Source organism: Procambarus clarkii, chromosome 2 (assembly GCF_040958095.1).
Source record: "Procambarus clarkii isolate CNS0578487 chromosome 2, FALCON_Pclarkii_2.0, whole genome shotgun sequence".
Lineage (NCBI taxonomy): Eukaryota > Metazoa > Arthropoda > Malacostraca > Decapoda > Cambaridae > Procambarus > Procambarus clarkii.
In genome coordinates, this window is record NC_091151.1 from 49,691,067 (window position 1) to 49,713,566 (window position 22,500).

At 50.8% G+C, this 22,500-nt stretch overlaps 1 protein-coding gene across 3 annotated transcripts in view; it reads left to right on the forward strand.

Moving 5' to 3' along the window:
* The window catches only part of LOC123749708 (uncharacterized), a 201,199-nt gene that overhangs the window by 101,728 nt on the left and 76,971 nt on the right, over positions 1-22,500 (forward strand). The window contains exon 1 of one of the 3 annotated variants that reach the window (XM_069325774.1): positions 22,375-22,500. This exon is cut by the window's right edge and continues 258 nt beyond it. The exons of the other annotated variants lie outside the window; for them this stretch is intronic. The gene's annotated coding sequence lies outside the window, so the exon portion shown is untranslated. Of the gene's footprint in view, positions 1-22,374 lie in introns of those variants that run through there. 3 annotated transcript variants of the gene reach the window in all.

The window sequence follows — 22,500 nt, forward strand, 5'->3', positions numbered from 1 at the left end:
TGGAGGAGGACAATCATCTACACCCACACAACAATCCTGGAGGAGGACAATCATCTACACCCACACAACAATCATGGAGGAGGACAATCATCTACACCCACACAACAATCCTGGAGGAGGACAATCATCTACACCCACACAACAATCCTGGAGGAGGACAATCATCTACACCACACAACAATCCTGGAGGAGGACAATCATCTACACCCACACAACAATCATGGAGGAGGACAATCATCTACACCCACACAACAATCCTGGAGGAGGACAATCATCTACACCCACACAACAATCCTGGAGGACAATCATCTACACCCACACAACAATCCTGGAGGAGGACAATCATCTACACCACACAACAATCATGGAGGAGAACAATCATCTACACCCACACAACAATCCTGGAGGAGGACAATCATCTACACCACACAACAATCATGGAGGAGGACAATCATCTACACCCACACAACAATCCTGGAGGAGGACAATCATCTACACCCACACAACAATCCTGGAGGAGGACAATCATCTACACCACACAACAATCATGGAGGAGAACAATCAAACCTAACAATAAACGAGGCCATTGCTAAAAAGTGACATGAGGCATACACCTTTAACGCCCCCCCCCCCCACCCCTCCGTCTACACTCTCTCTCTCCTCTCTTCCTTCACCTGTCTCATCTCCCCCTTCCTGTCTCCCCCCCCTCAAAAAAACCTTGCGTCTCTCTCCCCCTCCTTCTCAATCCTGCCCTTCACCATATTACCATTCAAGGTATTTATGCAACTACAATTAAAACATGCACAGGGAAATAAGATGCTCTGAGGCCTTCTGGTAGTACTTAGGATTGTAATTCTTCCTCCACCACTTGTTCTTCCATTTTTCTCTTCCTCCATCTTCCTTCTCCCCTCCAGCGGCCTCCTCCTCCTCCTCCTGGGCCGCCTGGTGAGGGAGGAGCGAGACACCAAGAAGCAGAAGGGAGGATGTGATGAAAGCATTTAGTGGTAAGAGCCTCTACAGCCTCCACACTCTCACCACCGAGTCGATAACACACGCTCCCAGCCCACTCTGGTCTTGGGTCGATGTCTGGGGCTCCGTGTCGACGTCGGGTGTTGGTCCCAGGCTCTACGTCGACGCCAGGTGTAGGCGCAGGGCCCCAGCTGTAGGCGCAGACCTCCAGGTGTAGGCGCAGGACCCCAGGTGTACACGCAGGCTCATATTATATCAACATTATGTTTCGTATGCTATTGTTATTGTTAGTATAGTATTCCAGTGATATCAGCAACTCTCTGCCTGGTTTTTAAAGTCTGTCTCACCTCCCAAGATATTATAGCAATTAATATAGAATGATTCAATTTTGCTCTGATGAAGGCCAATTGAGCCGAAAACGCATTTAGCATTCTCTATTTTTCACATGTGGTGTTTCCGCATACTTGGATCATAACTGCTGTTTTCTGTAATTTTTCTGCGACAGCTTCTGGTAGCGTCCTTGCGTTCCCTGACTACTGACTACTTCAGACTGAGAGGTTCTCTTCGTCTGATGGTCATTACTATATGGCTTTCTTCTAAAAATTATTTACTATCTGATACTCGAATTACATGAATCCTAAAAGAATCTTGAAGCAAAAATATAATGTTTTGTAATATATTTTGTTCTAACTGCAGAATTCAAGTTTCATTAATACTTCTGTGGCGTTAAGATATCCAAGCAATTAATTATGCTAATGTGTTATCTACCTTGAATCTGTGGGTCAACGACCCCCCATAACAATATGGTCAAATGAGTCACCCACTTTGTCGATAAATCTGTTAAGTGTTCAGAGAGAAGTGACTGAGTTATCGAGCTATTGTGGGTAGCAAGTACGTCTCTACACCCTCTTGTGTCCATCTGACCTCTGCCCAGGTACCTATTTCCTGCTAGGTAACAGGGGCATTAGGGTGAAAGAAACTTTTTGCCCATTTTTCTCCCCCTCCACCGGGGATCGAACCCGGAACCTAAGGACTACGAATCCGAAGCGCTGTCCACTCAGCTGTCAGGCGTCCTATGTTTACGAATGAAAAACGGTTTACACACGACTCATATCTGATGATGTTCGAACAGATGTAACAAAAACCCACGAATCAGGTGTTTACAACAGAAGAAAATATTATTTGCAAGCATTTACTTTTGAAGGTTTTAATGAGAATGCATAATTTAAGGATCTGTGAGGATGAGTCTAAGGTGTATGTGAGTTCTCGAGTTATGAGTTATGTGAGTTCCTGAGCTCAATCACTCCCTGAGATCAACACCCCAGTGAACCCCAACACAAGCCATAAGTTCTCTCATAACCTCAATTCTGCCCAAACACTCCTGAACAAAATTACAACCCCTAATGGTTGTCCCCTCCTACCACAACCGAACCCCCCTCTCCCCCCTTTTGCTGTACACCTTCATAACCCCCCCTTTCCCAACCATGCCCTCTCATAGGAGGGCAGGACTGGGTATAATGCTTCACCAACCTCCACAACCCTGGATTACCGACCTCTCTAAATACACCCATTGGTGGGGCGTCTTTCTCTCTCTACCTCTTACACCCAGTGAGACTCTTTCTGTGCCCCGGGGGACGTGTCTCCCTCTCATTTCTGTGTCCCCCTTCTGTTGTGTAGGGTGTGTTATCCCTCCTTGCGTCTCTTTACTCCCATTATTTTCTTCCCTTCACCTCCATTATCCCCTTTATCTTCCTTCCTCTTCCCTTAGAGGAAGGAATTCCTCCCATTATATTTCTCCTCACTCGTCGTTTTCAGTGAGGGAAAATCTACAGGAGCCGTGATGAGGATTGAGACCTATGCCCTGGGTATCGTCATTTTCATTCTCCGTCCTCTATATTCCCCTCATCTTCCTAGACCCTTCCCTCACCTTCCTACGAGGACGAGGACGAGGACGAGGTCTCCTCGTCCTCTCCTATTTCGCGAGTTCGTGTCCTGTTATCCTTTCTCTCCCTCGTCAATGAGGTGGGGGTGTAAGCCGTGATGGCGTGGCGGTGCCTGCTGCTGCTGCTGACGCTGCTGCCCCCAGCACCAGCAGCTACGGGCAGCAGTAATCTGCCTGCCAGGCTGCCCCTCCCTACCACAACCATCCCTGTACACTATATACAACCACCCGTCGCATTATCCCCTGCCTCCCACAGTTTTCCTTACCAGGTGTTAGCTACCTTCTCTTTATACCAAGGTTTATGTAGCCTCGAGTTTACTATTCTCTCTCTCTCTCTCTCCTTCACCTCCTCGTTACAAGGCTCTGTAATCTCTCTCTTTATCCCTGTATTTTTGCCCATTGTTATCGAGGTCTCTTTGATTCGCTTTTTCCTTTTCTGTGTTCCCTTGGGAGTCCTTCATTGAGGGTGGGAAGTAGCGACGCTGCAGGGGGCGTGGAGAATGGCTGGTGTTCCTGTCCTTCTTACGTATTCGTGATTGTGGCGAGAGAGAGAGAGAGAGAGAGGGAGGTCTAAGCTCGTGGGCCCCGCCTCTTACCGTAGTCTGGCCTTGCTGCTCTAAACCTTATCATACTTTGTCATGACTTTGATGACTTTGAAGTTGGCCTCCACTATTTCCTCCTCTAGTTCATGCCACTTATTTCACTTCGGTGAGTATCAGGAGGACCTCCAAGTGACAGGTGGGTATCAGGAGGACCTCCAAGTGACAGGTGAGTATCAGGAGGACCTCCAAGTGACAGGTGAGTATCAGGAGGACCTCCAAGTGACAGGTGGGTATCAGGAGGACCTCCAAGTGACAGGTGGGTATCAGGAGGACCTCCAAGTGACAGGTGGGTATCAGGAGGACCTCCAAGTGACAGGCGAGTATCAGGAGGACTTCCAAGTGACAGGTGGGTATCAGGAGGACCTCCAAGTGACAGGTGAGTATCAGGAGGACCTCGAAGTTTATGTTTTATGGTTTAAAAAAGTGATGCTTCCGTGCAGGAGCTGCATTCTCTAGGGCTGGTCTCATGTAGGTACTGTATTATGTGGGGGGTCATTATCTTGGCTGACAAACGCTGTTATCGTGGCTGTCAGCGTCGCATTTATCTCTGCTGTGAAAGTCCCTCTATATTATTTCCATTTAATTCTAAAATCTAACAGGAAAAAGTCCTCAAGAACAATGGGGGAGAAATTTTATACAAGCCGCCGGCTTGCTGCCCCCCGTCGAGGCCACTAAAGATGGTGGCCCCCTCAGGTAAATTCAGGTAAATTTTTAGTATGATAACTGTATCCAAGACGGTGTCTATCACACATTGTTTCCTTCGACCGTCGACTTAAAGGGTGGTGGGGAAGGGGAGGGTGAAGGTGTATACACACCTACACCCATTATGCTCCAGGACCACCACCACACACCTACACCCATCATGCTCCAGGACCACCACACACACCTACACCCATTATGCTCCAGGATCACCACACACACCTACACCCATTATGCTCCATGACCACCACACACACACCTACACCCATCATGCTCCATGACCACCACACACACACCTACACCCATCATGCTCCATGACCACCACACACACACCTACACCCATCATGCTCCAGGACCACCACACACACCTACACCCATTATGCTCCAGGACCACCACCACACACCTACACCCATCATGCTCCATGACCACCACACACACACCTACACCCATCATGCTCCAGGACCACCACACACACCTACACCCATCATGCTCCATGACCACCACCACACACACCTACACCCATCATGCTCCATGACCACCACCACACACCTACACCCATCATACTCCAGGACCACCACACACCTACACCCATCATGCTCCATGACCACTACCACACACACCTACACCCATCATGCTCCAGGACCACCACCACACACCTACACCCATCATACTCCAGGACCACCACCACACACACCTACACCCATCATACTCCAGGACCACCACACACACACCTACACCCATCATGCTCCAGGACCACCACACACACCTACACCCATCATGCTCCATGACCACCACCACACACACCTACACCCATCATGCTCCAGGACCACCACCACACACACCTACACCCATCATGCTCCAGGACCACCACCACACACCTACACCCATCATGCTCCAGGACCACCACCACACACCTACACCCATCATGCTCCAGGACCACCACCACACACCTACACCCATCATGCTCCATGACCACCACCACACACACCTACACCCATCATGCTCCAGGACCACCACCACACACCTACACCCATCATACTCCAGGACCACCACACACCTACACCCATCATGCTCCATGACCACCACCACACACACCTACACCCATCATGCTCCAGGACCACCACCACACACACCTACACCCATCATGCTCCAGGACCACCACCACACACCTACACCCATCATGCTCCAGGACCACCACCACACACCTACACCCATCATGCTCCAGGACCACCACCACACACCTACACCCATCATGCTCCAGGACCACCACCACACACCTACACCCATCATGCTCCAGGACCACCACCACACACACCTACACCCATCATACTCCAGGACTACCACCACACACCTACACCCATCATACTCCAGGACCACCACCACACACCTACACCCATCATGCTCCAGGACCACCACCACACACACCTACACCCATCATGCTCCAGGACCACCACCACACACACCTACACCCATCATGCTCCAGGACCACCACCACACACCTACACCCATCATGCTCCAGGACCACCACCACACACCTACACCCATCATGCTCCAGGACCACCACCACACACACCTACACCCATCATACTCCAGGACTACCACCACACACCTACACCCATCATACTCCAGGACCACCACCACACACCTACACCCATCATGCTCCAGGACCACCACCACACACACCTACACCCATCATGCTCCAGGACCACCACCACACACACCTACACCCATCATACTCCAGGACTACCACCACACACCTACACCCATCATACTCCAGGACCACCACCACACACCTACACCCATTATGCTCCAGGACTACCACCACCACACACCTACACCCATTATGCTCCAGGACCACCACCACCACACACCTACACCCATCATACTCCAGGACCACCACCACACACCTACACCCATCATACTCCAGGACTACCACCACACACCTACACCCATCATGCTCCAGGACCACCACCACACACCTACACCCATTATGCTCCAGGACCACCACCACCACACACCTACACCCATCATACTCCAGGACTACCACCACACACCTACACCCATCATACTCCAGGACTACCACCACACACCTACACCCATCATGCTCCAGGACCACCACCACACACCTACACCCATTATGCTCCAGGACCACCACCACCACACACCTACACCCATCATGCTCTATGACCACCACCACACACCTACACCCATCATACTCCAGGACCACCACACACACCTACACCCATCATGCTCCAGGACCACCACCACACACACCTACACCCATCATGCTCCAGGACCACCACCACACACACCTACACCCATCATGCTCCAGGACCACCACCACACACACCTACACCCATCATGCTCCAGGACTACCACCACACACCTACACCCATCATACTCCAGGACCACCACCACACACACCTACACCCATCATGCTCCAGGACCACCACACACCTACACCCATCATGCTCCAGGACTACCACCACACACCTACACCCATCATACTCCAGGACCACCACCACACACACCTACACCCATCATGCTCCAGGACCACCACACACACCTACACCCATTATGCTCCAGGACCACCACCACCACACACCTACACCCATCATGCTCCATGACCACCACCACACACCTACACCCATCATACTCCAGGACCACCACCACACACCTACACCCATTATGCTCCTGGTACACATACACATGCCATTGTGTACTGTTAATGGTAGGAGCGTGAAAGGTAAAAGCTAGAGCTGATGATGAACTAATCACTCTCATCAATTGTCCCCCGCCTGTTGCCTCATTGGTCAGGTCGTTAGCCAAGCTTGGGACACTTGTTAGGGGGTCGTTAATTGCCCTTTGGGACTCATTAGGGATTGATAGACGTGTGTACTGTTATGGCGTGATGGGTTGTTGGTCCCTGGTGCGTGCTGGACCTTGTAGCGACTACCTGACCTGGCCCTCTGTCTCCTCATGTGCTGTGTGTGTGTGTGTGTGTGTGTGTGTGTGTGTGTGTGTGTGTGTGTGTGTGTGTGTGTGTGTGTGTGTGTGTGTATACTGTGTGTGTGTGTACTGTGTGTGTGTGTGTATACTGTGTGTGTGTACTGTGTGTGTACTGTGTGTGTGTGTGTGTGTGTGTGTGTGTGTGTGTGTGTGTGTGTGTGTGTGTGTGTACTGTGTGTGTGTATACTGTGTGTGTGTACTGTGTGTGTACTGTGTGTGTGTGTGTGTATACTGTGTGTGTGTGTGTGTGTGTGTGTGTGTGTGTGTGTGTGTGTGTGTGTGTGTGTGTGTGTATGCGTGTGTGTGTGTACTGTGTGTGTGGGGGGGGTTGAGCTCTGGCTCTTTGGTCCCGCCTCTCAACCGTCAATCAACAGGTGTACATATTGACACTATCCACCAAATACTCACTGTATGTGCACTCATATTAGTAGGCTGTGGTGGTTTTATCTATAGATAATCGACATGTAATCGGCTAGGAATTTAATCTCACTTTTGGTTCCTTAACTACAACTTAAGTCTACTATTATATATGTGTTTGTCAGTGCTGTGACGAAGGTGGGGGACAGAGGTAGTAGATGTCTTATGCCTCCTGTTAACAAGGGGAGAGGCTTCCTGTTTATGACTCCTGTTAACAAGGGGAGAGGCTTCCTGTTTATGACTCCTGTTAACAGGGGAGAGGCTTCCTATTTATGACTCCTGTTAACAGGGTGAGAGGCTTCCTGTTTATGACTCCTGTTAACAAGGGGAGAGGCTTCCTGTCTATGACTCCTGTTAACAAGGGGAGAGGCTTCCTGTCCATGACTCCTGTTAACAGGGTGAGAGGCTTCCTGTTTATGACTCCTGTTAACAGGGTGAGAGGCTTCCTGTTTATGACTCCTGTTAACAGGGGGAGAGGCTTCCTGTCTATGACTCCTGTTAACAAGGGGAGAGGCTTCCTGTTTATGACTCCTGTTAACAGGGTGAGAGGCTTCCTGTTTATGACTCCTGTTAGCAAGATGAGAGGCTTCCTGTCCATGACTCCTGTTAACAAGGGGAGAGGCTTCCTGTCCATGACTCCTGTTAACAGGGTGAGAGTCGTCAATAGGTTAACAGCACCATTTGCAATAGGTAGAGATGGGATCATGTTAATTGCTAGAGAGAGCTGGTCACCAGAGTGGCCAGGACACGCTCTTAACTGCTGTGTGTGTCCACTTGGGAGTAGTTACGGGGAGACAGGACCGCTAATCACCACAGGTTACTTTCACCCTTGACTGTTGCTAGTTGGTGTCTTGCTTCCTTCTCTTCTTACTACCCTCCTTCCTTCCCTCCCTCTTCTCTTAGCCTCAAGATTCCCTTCTTCTGCTCCTTGATTTATAATTCACTCTCTCTCTCTGCTCTGTCATTCCTCCACCGATCCATGTCACCTCTACTTCTCCTCCTTTTATCTCTACTTCTCCTCCTTTTATCTCTACTTCTCCCCCCTTTTATCTCTACCTCTCCCCCCTTTTATCTCTACCTCTCCCCTGCCCTCCTCCTCCTGTGTTCACCGTAGTCAGGTGTAGAAGGGACCAGGCGTTGTTACCCGCTCGTTAATCTTGCTTCATTACTGTCGCTCGCTAACTACCCTGAACGACCCCTCGTTAAACAGGCCTTACTAACCACCTCGCTGTGCTCTAGGTAGTTAAGGGCAATTACACCACAATCTTAATTTCTCTCGCAAGGAGTATGGCAGATGTTTTTCACTTGGAAATTATATTTGGCTATAATGGCAATGTTGGTGATAATGACGGTGATGGTGATGATGGTGATTAGCTTGGCGTAATGATGGTGAAGGTCGTGATGCCTGTGATGATGGTGGTTATCTTGAGGTTATCTTGAGATGATTTCGGGGCTTTTTAGTGTCCCCGCGGCCCGGTCCTCGACCAGGCCTCCACCCCCAGGAAGCAGCCCGTGACAGCTGACTAACACCCAGGTACCTATTTTACTGCTAGGTAACAGGTAGTGACTGACTCGCTGTAACGATGGTGGTAGTGGTGGTAGTAGTGGTGGGCACTAATCGAAGCATTCCGGCTACCAGCGCTTCAGGAATTCGGTAATACCAACCCGTTTAGGTTACCGTCTGTCGGCGGCGGCGTCTTAGATGCCTCGGTCCTCCTGCAGTAGCCGCGGTGACCCCGTGACCTGCGGTGACCTCGTCTTGGCCCGCTGCCTGGACCCTCACCAAACACGCCATAAGCAACTGGCTGGCATGATTGTACCTCAGTTAAGATGCATTGACCAGGCTGTTTATATTCTCCTTAGAGCGACGGTCTCGCTTCATGCAGGTCGGCGTTCAATCCCCGACCGTCCACAAGTGGTTGGGCACCGTTCTTTCCCCCCCCCCTTCTGTCCTATCCCAAATCCTTATCCTGACGTCTTCCGAGTGCTATATAGTCGTGGTGGATTATCGCCTCTGAAGGTGAGTACACCTGAGTGACGCTGGGCCCCACAAGCCACAAGGTGAGTACACAGGGGCTGGTTAATATTAGGGGCGCAATGTTCCGTTACTCTAATACTGATTCTCAGCCAAGAGGGAGTTATGGCTGAGCTAGTTAGGGCAGGCGTGGGTGTTGCTCTCTCTCTCTCTCTCTCTCTCTCTCTCTCTCTCTCTCTCTCTCTCTCTCTCTCTCTCTCTCTCTCTCTCTCTCTCTCTCTCTCTCTCTGTCTCTCTGTCTCTCTCTCTCTCTCTCTCTCTCTCCCTCTCTCCCTCTCTCTCTCTCTCTCTCTCTCTCTCTCTCTCTCTCTCTCTCTCTCTCTCTCTCTCTCTCTCTCTCTCTCTCTCTCTCTCTCTCTCTCTCTCTCTCTCTCGTCCACCTGGTCGTTATTCAGTATTTATTAGGGTTCATTATACCTAGTTTTTATTAACAGATGTTTTTCTCCTAGTTGTACTGGTATTTAAATTATGTTTTGATGGTAGTTTACTTATAATTTATATATCACTCTTAAATGTTGTCTGCGACACATAAGAACAAGTCGGGTTGACTCCGAGATGGCGGTATCGACTCTGGTGTTGTTAGTGTGTTGATAGAATAACAGGGGGGGGGGACACCTGAGGGGAGGGTGTAGGATGGGGAGGGGGGAGGCTGGGTGTCGCAGACAGGGGGGGGGGGACACCTGAGGGGAGGGTGTAGGATGGGGAGGGGGGAGGCTGGGTGTCGCAGACAGGGAGGGGGGACACCTGAGGGGAGGGTGTAGGATGGGGAGGGGGGAGGCTGGGTGTCGCAGACAGGGGGGGGGACACCTGAGAGGAGGGTGTAGGATGGGGAGGGGGGGAGGCTGGGTGTTGCAGACAGGGGGGAGGCTGGGTGTCGCAGACAGGGGGGGGACACCTGAGGGGAGGGTGTAGGATGGGGAGGGGGGAGGCTGGGTGTCGCAGACAGGGGGGGGGGACACCTGAGAGGAGGGTGTAGGATGGGGAGGGGGAGGCTGGGTGTCGCAGACAGGGGGGGGGGGGCGTCAGAGAGCAGGCAACACCTGGGGAATAATGCACGCAACATGGCCCAACATGGGCCTCGACGACCTCCTATCATAGGGTTCACAGGTATATCTGTTTCTCTTCGAAAGTAAGAAAGGGGACGAAGAGGAGGGTAGGAAGGAAGAGGAATAGGAAGACATGGATTGAAGAGGAGGAGGACAAGGAGGGTTGCGTTAGAAGGAAGGAGTTTCAGTGTGGACGGGAGCCGGTCGGCCGAGCGGACAGCACGCTGGACAGCACGCTGGACTTGTGATCCTGTGGTCCTGGGTTCGATCCCAGGCGCCGGCGAGAAACAATGGGCAGCGTTTCTTTCACCCTATGCCCCTGTTACCTAGCAGTAAAATAGGTACCTGGGTGTTAGTCAGCTGTCACGGGTAGCTTCCTGGGGGTGGAGGCCTGGTCGAGGACCGGGCCGCGGGGACACTAAAAAGCCCCGAAATCATCTCAAGATAACCTCAAGATAACCTCAAGAAGGTAGAGTTGAGGTGGACTGAGACATGGCTACAACCTTGTGTTATATCACTTGTCACTTGGCTTTAACTGCCTTGGGAGGCGGAGCTAGGGAGCTAATGCTCGACGCGCAAGCACATGCAGGTCAGTACACAATGACTATCTTGAGGTTATCTTGAGATGATTTCGGGGCTTTTTAGTGTCCCCGCGGCCCGGTCCTCGACCAGGCCTCCACCCCCAGGAAGCAGCCCGTGACAGCTGACTAACACCCAGGTACCAATTTTTCTGCTAGGTAACAGGGGCATAGGGTGAAAGAAACTCTGCCCAGTGTTTCTCGCCGGCGCCTGGGATCGAACCCAGGACCACAGGATCACAAGTCCAGCGTGCTGTCCGCTCGGCCGACCGGCTCCCTAGCCAGAGAAATTGAATCATCTGTATCTCTGTTGACGGATGATGCAACATTGACGAGTTACAAACGGCATATTAGGGCGGGCTCCAGCGATCATCGGACAGGTGGTTGTTTGACTTTAACCCTGACAAATGCAAAATAATGAAGACGGCTGCTTGGGAGTGGAGCCCCCAAGAGAGGCAGGAACCCATAGACAGTGAAAGACTTGCATCTGGGAGTCCGTAGCACACCAAGGGAACTGAAGGAAGTGTGCAAGATGACTTAACGAAGTTCAGTAGAACTTCGGTTTCAACCCTTTTAACCCTGTCGTAGCTCAGTCGATTAAGGCAGTGTCTGGGATGCTCCCGGACGCAGGTTCGAATCCTCGTCACGGCCCTTGTGGATTTGTTCGAGTAAGATGACATCCATGGGTCACACTGGTCAACACAACACTGGCAGCTGGGGACACAAAGCCGTCAGCATGATGTTTACATCCCGTGTCAGGCCTACAGCTGCCTATTCCAACTATAGGCTGATGGTGTTTAAGGCATAAGCTCCTCAGAGGGCTGATTGATTGATGAAGATTAAGCCACCCAAAAGGTGGCACGGGCATGAATAGCCCGTAAGTGGTGGCTCTTTTGAGCCATTACCAGTATCAAGAGCTGATACTGGAGATCTGTGGAGGTGCGACTGCACCCTGCGTGACGGGAGATGCCTCCCCCGTGTCCTCAAAGGGTTTCTATGCATCTATTTGACCAAGACGCCAACGGTTAACCAGTATCGTAAGCAGCTTTACACATGGGAATTTTACACACTCTTCTAGAAATATTAATTCTATATATTTTTTATCTTTTTCCAGGATGTCTACTGGAGACTGTTGTTTGCTTATGGTTCCTCTAAGAGTCTTTTCTTTCCAGGATGTGTTGAGTATCTTGCTGCCCCATACCCTGTGCCCCGTGGGGGGGGGGTCACTTACTCATGCCCCAACTCCATTACTGCCCAATTCTCTCTATCGAATTCCATAGTCCATTTTTTACTCCTGGTGAGCCTGTGAGCGTGCGCGCGCTCGCGTGTGTATGGCGACACAAGACACCTGCACACAGAGAGAGCGGGAGTCTCACCTTTGTGTGAGAGCTCTCTCTCTCTCTCTCTCTCTCTCTCTCTCTCTCTCTCTCTCTCTCTCTCTCTCTCTCTCTCTCTCTCTCTCTCTCTCTCTCTCTCTCTCTCTCTCTCTCTCTCTCTCTGTCTCTCTCTCTCTCTGTCTCTCTCTCTCTCTGTCTCTCTCTCTCTGTCTCTCTCTCTCTCTGTCTCTCTCTCTCTGTCTCTCTCTCTCTCTCTCTCTCTCTCTCTCTCTCTCTCTCTCTCTCTCTCTCTCTCTCTCTCTCTCTCTCTCTCTCTCTCTCTCTCTCTCTCTCTCTCTCTGTCTCTCTCTCTCTCTCTCTCTCTCTCTCTCTCTCTCTCTCTCTCTCTCTCTCTCTCTCTCTCTCTCTCTCTCTCTCTCTCTCTCTCTCTCTCTCTCTCTGTCTCTCTCTCTGTCTCTCTCTCTCTCTCTCTCTCTCTCTCTCTCTCTCTCTCTCTCTCTCTCTCTCTGTCTCTGTCTCTCTCTCTCTCTCTGTCTCTGTCTCTCTCTCTCTCTCTCTCTCTCTCTCTCTCTCTCTCTCTCTCTCTCTCTCTCTCTCTCTCTCTCTCTCTCTCTCTCTCTCTCTCTCTCTCCCTCTCTCTCTCTCTCTCTTGTGTGAGATTGTGTGACCAGGAGAAGCCACCAGTGTTGTGAAGTTGTGTAAGGCAAGCCACCAGTGTTGTGAGGTTGTGTAAGTCAAGCCACCAGTGTTGTGAAGTTGTGAAAGGCAAGCCACCAGTGTTGTGAGGTAGTAAGACAAGCCACCAGTGTTGTGAGAGAGAGGTCAAGATGCTCCCGGCCCAGCCATAGCACACACACGCCCTGATCAAGAGTCGAGAGCGCTCTCGTAAATTAGCTGTCGTTGTGTAATTGGCTCTTGTCGATTAATTTAGAGCCGTCTACAGTGACCTCGTACAGTGTGTTCGGGTGTCTGGGTTAAGTGTGCCCTGGTCGTTCAGGTGTGTGAGTGGTCGTCCTCAGAGGTCGTCCAGGTGTGTGGTGTGAGTGATCGTCCTCAGAGGTCGTCCAGGTGTGTGGTGTGGGTGGTCGTCCTCAGAGGTCGTCCAGGTGTGTGGTCGTCCTCAGTGGTCGTTCAGGTGTGTGGCGTGAGTGGTCGTCCTCAGAGGTCGTCCAGGTGTGTGGTGTGATCGATCGTCCTCAGAGGTCGTACAGGTGTGTGGTGTGAGTGGTCGCCCACAGTGGTCGTCTAGGTGTGTGGTCGTCCTCAGAGGTCGTCCAGGTGTGTGGTGTGATCGATCGTCCTCAGAGGTCGTCCAGGTGTGTGGTGTGATCGATCGTCCTCAGAGGTTGTACAGGTGTGTGGTGTGATCGATCGTCCTCAGAGGTCGTACAGGTGTGGGGTGTGAGTGGTCGTCCTCAGAGGTCGTGAGCAGTCAGTACAAGTCCTCCTGAGAGTGTAACACACAAAGAATTCAAAACATGTAATGAAGTTCCTTTTTTGTTCAAGTTTTTATTTTTTTGACAGAGAAAGAATTGTCGTTTTTAAGCAATGTAATTTTGGTCTCGTTGATTGAAACTGCTCCGAAGTGAGTCGCTGCTCCTCTTTCTTGTTATCACTCGAGGAGTTCTCGTGTAATTGTTTCACCTTTAACAGTTCTAAAGAGGAAATTATTTGCTACGAATAGTTTATGTAGAAGGAGAAGTAACACACACACACACACACACACGCACACACACACCCACACACACACACACACACACACACACACACACACACACACACACACACACACACACACACACACACACACACACACACACACACACACACACACACACACACACACACACACACACACACACAGACACACACACACACACACACACACACACACACACACACACACACACACACACACACACACACACACACAGGATATACAGTTCTAATTACGGGTTATACTGGTATAAATTTCCTGTGAAAATATAATACTATTTTGTGGTGCCATTTGAATTATTTTTTTTTTGTTCTTCTTTCAGCTCCTGTTATTATCATCCAGTTCATCTTTGTTCTTGTTCCCTTCTGCTCATCACCACCACCACCACCACCATCATCACCACCATCACCATCATCACCACCATCACCACCACCATCACCACCACCACCACCATCACCACCATCATCACAACCATCACCACCATCACCACCACCATCACCACCACCATCACCATCACCACCACCATCACCATCACCACCGCAACCACCACCACCACCATCACCACCACCGCAACCACCACCACCACCACCATCACCACCACCGCAACCACCACCACCACCACCATCACCACCGCAACCACCACCACCACCATCACCACCACCGCAACCACCACCACCACCATCACCATCACCACCACCATCACCATCACCGCAACCACCACCATCACCACCACCACCACCGCAACCACCACCATCACCATCACCACCACCGCAACCACCACCACCACCATCACCACCACCACCATCACCACCACCATCACCATCACCACCACCGCAACCACCACCACCACCATCACCACCGCAACCACCACCACCACCACCATCACCATCACCATCACCACCACCGCATCCACCACCATCACCATCACCACCACCATCACCATCACCACCACCGCAACCACCACCATCACCATCACCACCACCGCAACCACCACCACCACCATCACCACCACCGCAACCACCACCATCACCACCACCACCACCACCACCACCACCATCAAATAGAGCGTCATTGAGCATCCATAAACCAGGTAAAATTAGTGCTAGACCCTCTAGGCCTAGTTGTAGTGGTAGTGGTAGTGGTAGTTGTAGTGGTAGTGGTAGTGGTAGTAGTAGTGATATGGGTGGTAGTAGTGAGATTAGGGTCAATATTCCACATTTTGTGATCAAGTTTCCTTTGAGATTTTTAGTACAGGATGGCGGTAGGTGCAGGCGAGGAGTCACAATAACGAGGCTGAAGTAAACAAATCCACAAGGGCCGTGACGAGGATTCGAACCTGCGTCCGAGAGCATGCCAGATTTTGTTCATTTGATGCATCAGGCAATTGTGATTTCTGTGTGTAGTGACTGAAGTATGTTGACCAATCCACACACTAGAAGATGAAGGGACGACGACGTTTCGGTTCGTCCAGGACCATTATCAAGTCGACAGTCCACTTGAGAATGATCCAGGACGGACCGAAACGTCGTCGTCCCTTCACCTTCTAGTGTTTGGTCTGGTCAACATGGCGGTAGGTGTTGAGCTTTACTGTGTAGTGTGTGAGGCAGGTGCAGGCGCCCCCGGGAGCTTGACCTCTGAGCTATTCTGACCTTGTGTCAGATAATTATCACTATCACATGATTGACGGAGGTATGTCCCCAGGGGCCCTCTGTGCTGCTCTCTCTCTCTCTCACTCTCTCTCTCTCTCTCTCTCTCTCTCTCTCTCTCTCTCTCTCTCTCTCTCTCTCTCTCTCTCTCTCTCTCTCTCTCTCTCTCTCTCTCTCCATGTCTGACTCGCCAGCTATTCTCGGGGTTCCTCACTTTTCCTTCCCTCATAACCTAATAGTGTGGTCAGTTTCCCCTCATAACCCAATATATCTTGAACACTTCTCTCCTCACAACCCAACACAGCTGGGCTTGTTTCTGGGCCAGTTGTTCCCGTGTTGTACTCATTACCTCATAACTCTGCTACTGTCCCCATTACCTCATAACTCTGCTACTGTCCCCATTACCTCATAACTCTGCTACTGTCCCCATTACCTCATAACTCTGCTACTGTCCCCATTACCTCATAACTCTGCTACTGTCCCCATTACCTCATAACTCTGCTACTGTCCCCATTACCTCATAACTCTGCTACTGTCCCCATTACCTCATAACTCTGCTACTGTCCCTATTACCTCATAACTCTGCTACTGTCCCCATTACCTCATAACTCTGCTACTGTCCCCATTACCTCATAACTCTGCTACTGTCCCCATTACCTCATAACTCTGCTACTGTCCCCATTACCTCATAACTCGGCCAGTAGCTGGCCGAGGTGTGGACTCATTTTGGACGCCTATTCACTCATATCCGCCTAATCCTTCATTCTCAGACAAACTCAAGCAAATTGCATTAATTAATGATTGAAAACAAGCAGAATTTTGTAGCTATCTACAATAAATCGTGAATTAACAACACCTCGGAAGCCCAGCATTCTGTCCTAGGGGTTACCTAGCAACCTCTTGAACTATCACATATGGTTCGAACCCCAGCAGGTGTTAGCACTAGCTTAAATTCTTCCTAGGAACTTCAACTGTTCCTAGCACCACAATGATTTCGTCTTAGGAACTTCAACTGTTCCTAACTCCACAATGATTTCGTCCTAGGAACTTCAACTGTTCCTAGCACTAGAATGAATTCGAGCTAGGAACCCCAGCTGGTGTCAGCAGGTGTGGTAAGCAGGTGTGGTCAGCAGGTGTGGTAAGCAGGTGTGGTCAGCAGCCAGCCCAGCAGGTCAGGTCAGTCTGGCTTCCTCAGTAAACTAGTATTAGCCCCAACACTAAAAGAGAAACTGAGACACAGACAGCCTTAAGTTATATTTTTTGCCGGTTTCTACCTGGCAGTCTCTCACTTGTTGCTGGTATGCTGTGCCTGGTATGTGGTGTGTGTGGTGTCTGGTATGTGGTGTGTGTGTGGTGTCTGGTATGTGGTGTGTGTGTGGTGTCTGGTATGTGGGGGTGTGGTATGTGGTGTGTCTGTGGTGCCTGGTATGTGGTGTGTGTGTGTGGTACTTGGTGTGTGGTGTGTGTGTGTGGTGTCTGGTATGTGGGTGTGTGGGGTGTGTGGTGTGTGGTGTCTGGTATGTGGAGTGTGTGTGGTGTCTGGTATGTGGGTGTGTGGGGTGTGTGGTGTCTGGTATGTGGTGTATGTGGTGTGTGGTATGTGGTGCATGGTACGTGCCAGTTTCTACGAGGAAGTGAGGTCTAGCTCTTAAGCCCTGCCTGCTTCTAGTCTTGTTGTTCCTGGTAGGTTATTATTTAACTATTGTGACGGTTGAATTCTTTGTCGAATCTTGCCTTGAGGTGATGGGTGGAGGTGGCTTCTACAACCACTTCTTTCATGGGTGGAGGTGGCTTCTACATCCACTTCTTTCATGGATGGAGGTGGCTTCTACATCCACTTCTTTCATGAGTGGAGGTGGCTTCTACAACTACTTCTTTCATGGGTGGAGGTGGCTTCTACAACCACTTCTTTCATGGGTGGATGTGGCTTCCACATCCACTTCTTTCATGGGTGGAGGTGGCTTCTACATCCACTTCTTTCATGGGTGGAGGTGGCTTCCACATCCACTTCTTTCATGGGTGGAGGTGGCTTCTACAACCACTTCTTTCATGGGGGTGAAGGCATACATGTTTATGTGTGTATATGGATGTATTAACACGATGTACTGAACGGGGTGAGAATAGCTTGAGCTACCTCATCCCTTTGTGTGTATTTTACCTCAATAAACTTATTTCAATTTCAATTTCCCTTTCCCAGTTCAGTGTTTTCTCAGTTATCCCAGCCTGCCCCTCCATCTTGTCCACCAGTCCTTCATGGGGAACACTGTCATATGCTTTCCGACACTCTTGGAAAATGCAGTCTACCCAGCCATTTTTTTTTTTAGTTCTGTCACAGAATTAAATCAAATTTGTCAAACACGACTTTCATTTTCTATACCTATGTTTCCCTTTCGATAAAAAGTTGGTCCTCTCTAGATGCTCCATCATTCTTAACCTGATTATTGTTGTTCTAAGATTCGCTACCTGGAACAAAATTTTCCAAGTAGCACGGGCTATGGTGAGGTTATCTTGAGGTTATCTTGAGATGATTTCGGGGCTTTAGTGTCCCCGCGGCCCGGTCCTCGACCAGGCCTCCAGCCCCAGGAAGCAGCCCGTGACAGCTGACTAACTCCCAGGTACCTATTTACTGCTAGGTAACAGGGGCATTCAGGGTGAAAGAAACATTGCCCATTTGTTTCTGCCTCGTGCGGGAATCGAACCCGCGCCACAGAATTACGAGTTCTGCGCGCTATCCACCAGGCTACGAGGCCCCCATGAGCCCGTAGTGATAACCTGAGTACTTTCTCCAACACGTTACACGGAACGCGTGTCAGTGGCACTGGTCTGTAATGCAGTGCCTCCTGTCTGTCCCCCCTCCCCCTACTTTTTTTGTAATATTGGGACTACTTTTACATTTTTCCAGAATTCTGAGAGATTTCGTGTCTTTTATTCATTACAATTTTGTAATGACGTGTGACAGGTACTTCTTCAGCCTCTTACAGGAAGCGTGTTGAGATTACGTCTAGTCCCATTGTCACGTCTAGCGCCTCCAGATGTTTAATTTATCTTTTATAAAGTGTTAGTGCTTGAGTCCAGGCTTTGGCGCCAGTAACACCATCACTATGCGGCCAGACACACACACACACACACACACACACACACACACCCGCACACACACACACACACACACACACACACACACACCAGCACACACACACACACACCCGCACACACACACACACACACACACACCCACACACACACACACACCAGCACACACACACACACCAACACACACACCAGCACACACACACACACACACCCGCACACACACACACACACACACACACACACACACACACACACACACACACACACACACACACACACACACATACATACAAACTATATAGCACTAACAAGATCAGGGTACTATAGGTAAGGGGGACCAGGGGGCGAAGCAGTTACGCAAGTACTTACGAACGTGTACATCTTTCCTCGATCTTTGACGGCTTTGGTTACATTTATTAAACAGTTTACAAGCATGAAAACTTGCCAGCCAACTGTTGTTATTGTTATAAACAGCCTCCTGGTGCTTCGGAGCTCATTAACTGTTTAATAATTGTAAACAAAGCCGCCAAAGATTGAGAAAAGGTGTACAGGTTCGTAAGTGCTTGCGTAACTGCTTCGTGAATCTGGTCCCCCAGATCACCCTTGCACGAACCCGCGGGTCGGATCCACACCCACTCAACTGCTATCGCTTCATAGTTTAACCTTCAGGGGCCTCAGACCTCATCAATGTTTCATCAGTCAATGGAGATTATTCAACTTGCGGTGAATCCTAATTATTCATGCCTTTTACGGCCGGGCTTAGTTACTTACCGCCTTGATACTGGACGATTTAACCCACAGTCTCCGTGGTGTAGTGGTAAGACACTCGCCTGGCGTTCCGCGAGCGCTTTGTCATGGGTTCGTATCCTGGCCGGGGAAGGATTTACTGGGCGCAAATCCTTAACTGTAGCCTCTGTTAAACTCAACAGTAAAATGTGTACTTGGTTGTAAAAGCGATTCTTCCCAGCGGGGATCGTATTCCAGGGACCTGCCCGAAACGCTACGCGTACTAGTGGCTCTACAAGAATGTAACAACTCTTGTATATATCTCAAAAAAAAAAACATGTACTTATAAGCAAGTCTGTGCATTAAGCATAGGCACCTTGATGAAAAACCCCAAGAGATCCCTCAGTGTCTCATTGCCTGGAGAGGATGGGATGCACTCGGGGTCATCTGAAGCCAACAGACAAGAGATTTATCATGTGTTCATGTCCACATTTATTATGAAAGCTCCCATACCTCACTGCCGGCCTAATCCCGAAGCCCAATCGGAGAACAATAAATTATTAAACGTATTTGCAAATTACCTTACCGAGGTTGTTGAGATATTATTGTTTATGATAATTGGATATCGTGAGAGAAGGGGAGGGGTATGAGGAGGGGGTGTGAGGGGGTGAGGTTACCAGGGATTGTGGGGGGATGGGGGGGGGGGGAGGAATGGCGGGGGAAGGGGGATTAATGGTCTTGACTCTTATGAGGAACGAACCATTTGTCTTCACCGAGGAAGTCAAGACAAAACGATTCCTTGTTCTTTTCATTTATGCTACTGATTACTTGTTTATTGATTGACGTGTGGGAAGACAATTGTTTGGCGTGTTTGACAATACAATTTTCTACTGCCTCCCCCCCCCCCCCACCCCTTCGACTGCCTCCCCCATCCCTTCCACTGCCTCCCCCACCCCTTCCACTGCCTCCCCCACCCCTTCCACTGCCTCCCCCCACCCCTTCCACTGCCTCCCCCACCCCTTCCACTGCCTCCCCCACCCCTTCCACTGCCTCCCCCCACCCCTTCCACTGCCTCCCCCACCCCTTCCACTGCCTCCCCCCACCCCTTCCACTTTCCCCCCACCTCTTCCACTGCCTCCCCCCACCCCTTCCACTGCCTCCCCCCACCCCTTCCACTTTTCCCCCACCCCTTCCACTTTCCCCCCACCCCTTCCACTGCCCCCCACCCCTTCCACTGCCCCCCACCCCTTCCACTTTCCCCCCACCCCTTCCACTTTCCCCCCACCCCTTCCACTGCCCCCCCCACCCCTTCCACTGCCCCCCCACCCCTTCCACTGCCCCCCCCCACCCCTTCCTACCATCCTGGGGCTCCGCCAAGGGTCACCAAGACAGGGGTGGGGGCAGTAGTGGAGAGTTGTAGTACAGTATGTTAGTCAGGCGACGCCCCCTGCCCCTCTCACCCTACACTACCACGCCCACGCCTCTCACCCTGGCCCCTCTCACCCTGGCCCCTCTCACCCTGGCCCCTCTCACCCTGGCCCCTCTCACCCTGGCCCCTCTCACCCTGCCCTCTCTCACCCTGGCCAGGCGTGCCACCTGCCCCTCTCACCCTGGCCCCTCTCACCCTAGCCCCTCTCACCCTGCCCCCTCTCACCCTGCCCCCTCTCACCCTGGCCAGGCATCGTACCCCTCCACGACGTATCTTGAGACACCCAGACATCTTACAGAGCCAAACTGCAAGACTAATTTAGAAATTAAGCAAATGTGATAATAACAATTGAGTCAAATCGTGTTGGGTGGCCGTGACTTTCTGGAGGTAAGCCCTCGAGCGTCCGCACACGGGCGCGCATACGCACACGTACGCGCATACGCACACGGGCACGCATTCACACACGTACGCGCATACGCACACGTACGCGCATACACACCATCAACGTTCGCAGTCTCATCTGCGGACGCTCTCACTCTCTCTCTCACTCATATACAGAAGTGAGCGAGAGAGAGAGAGAGGATTGGAAGGAGGGAGGGATAGGGAGGGAAGGATTTAAGGAATGAGGGAGGGGTGTGGGAGTGACAGGGATAGGTAGGGTGGTTTAGGGAGGGAGTACAAGGCCCGGTGAGTGAGACTAGAGGGGGGGGGGGAAGGAGGGAGAGGGGAAGGGATAGATACCTATCCTCACAACAGCCTTCTGGCATCCCGGTCCTCCTCCTCACTAAATATTTGACCTCCTCTTAAAACTTGTCTCCTATGAAACTTGCTATTTTTTGTCATTTTAGTCATTGTGAATTAAAGGCCTGATGCCAGCTAGGGTGCCACGTCTTCTAAACGATTTACCCCTGTAATCCCCCCTTAACGAGCGGCCGATGGGTCTAACGACGATGCCAAGGATAGACAATGCCCCACTGCAGTCTATCAGCGTGAATAAAGATAAAGCTAGAGTCGTGGAGGGTAAATGAATATATAAGACAAATGGACTAAATGGCCTCTGAGAGTAAGGCCCGTAGATTTTTGAGTGGCATTGGATGAGCGGCTCAGTTTGGCTCCAGGAGGGAAGGAGCGAAGACGTATGTCCGCGTCGCTCTGTGTTCCTCACTGAACGTCGCGCACTTGTGTTAAGAACCACTAAACCCACCCCCCCCAAGTGTGTTGTAGCTTGTCTCCCTGACCACCAACACAGGCCGCGTG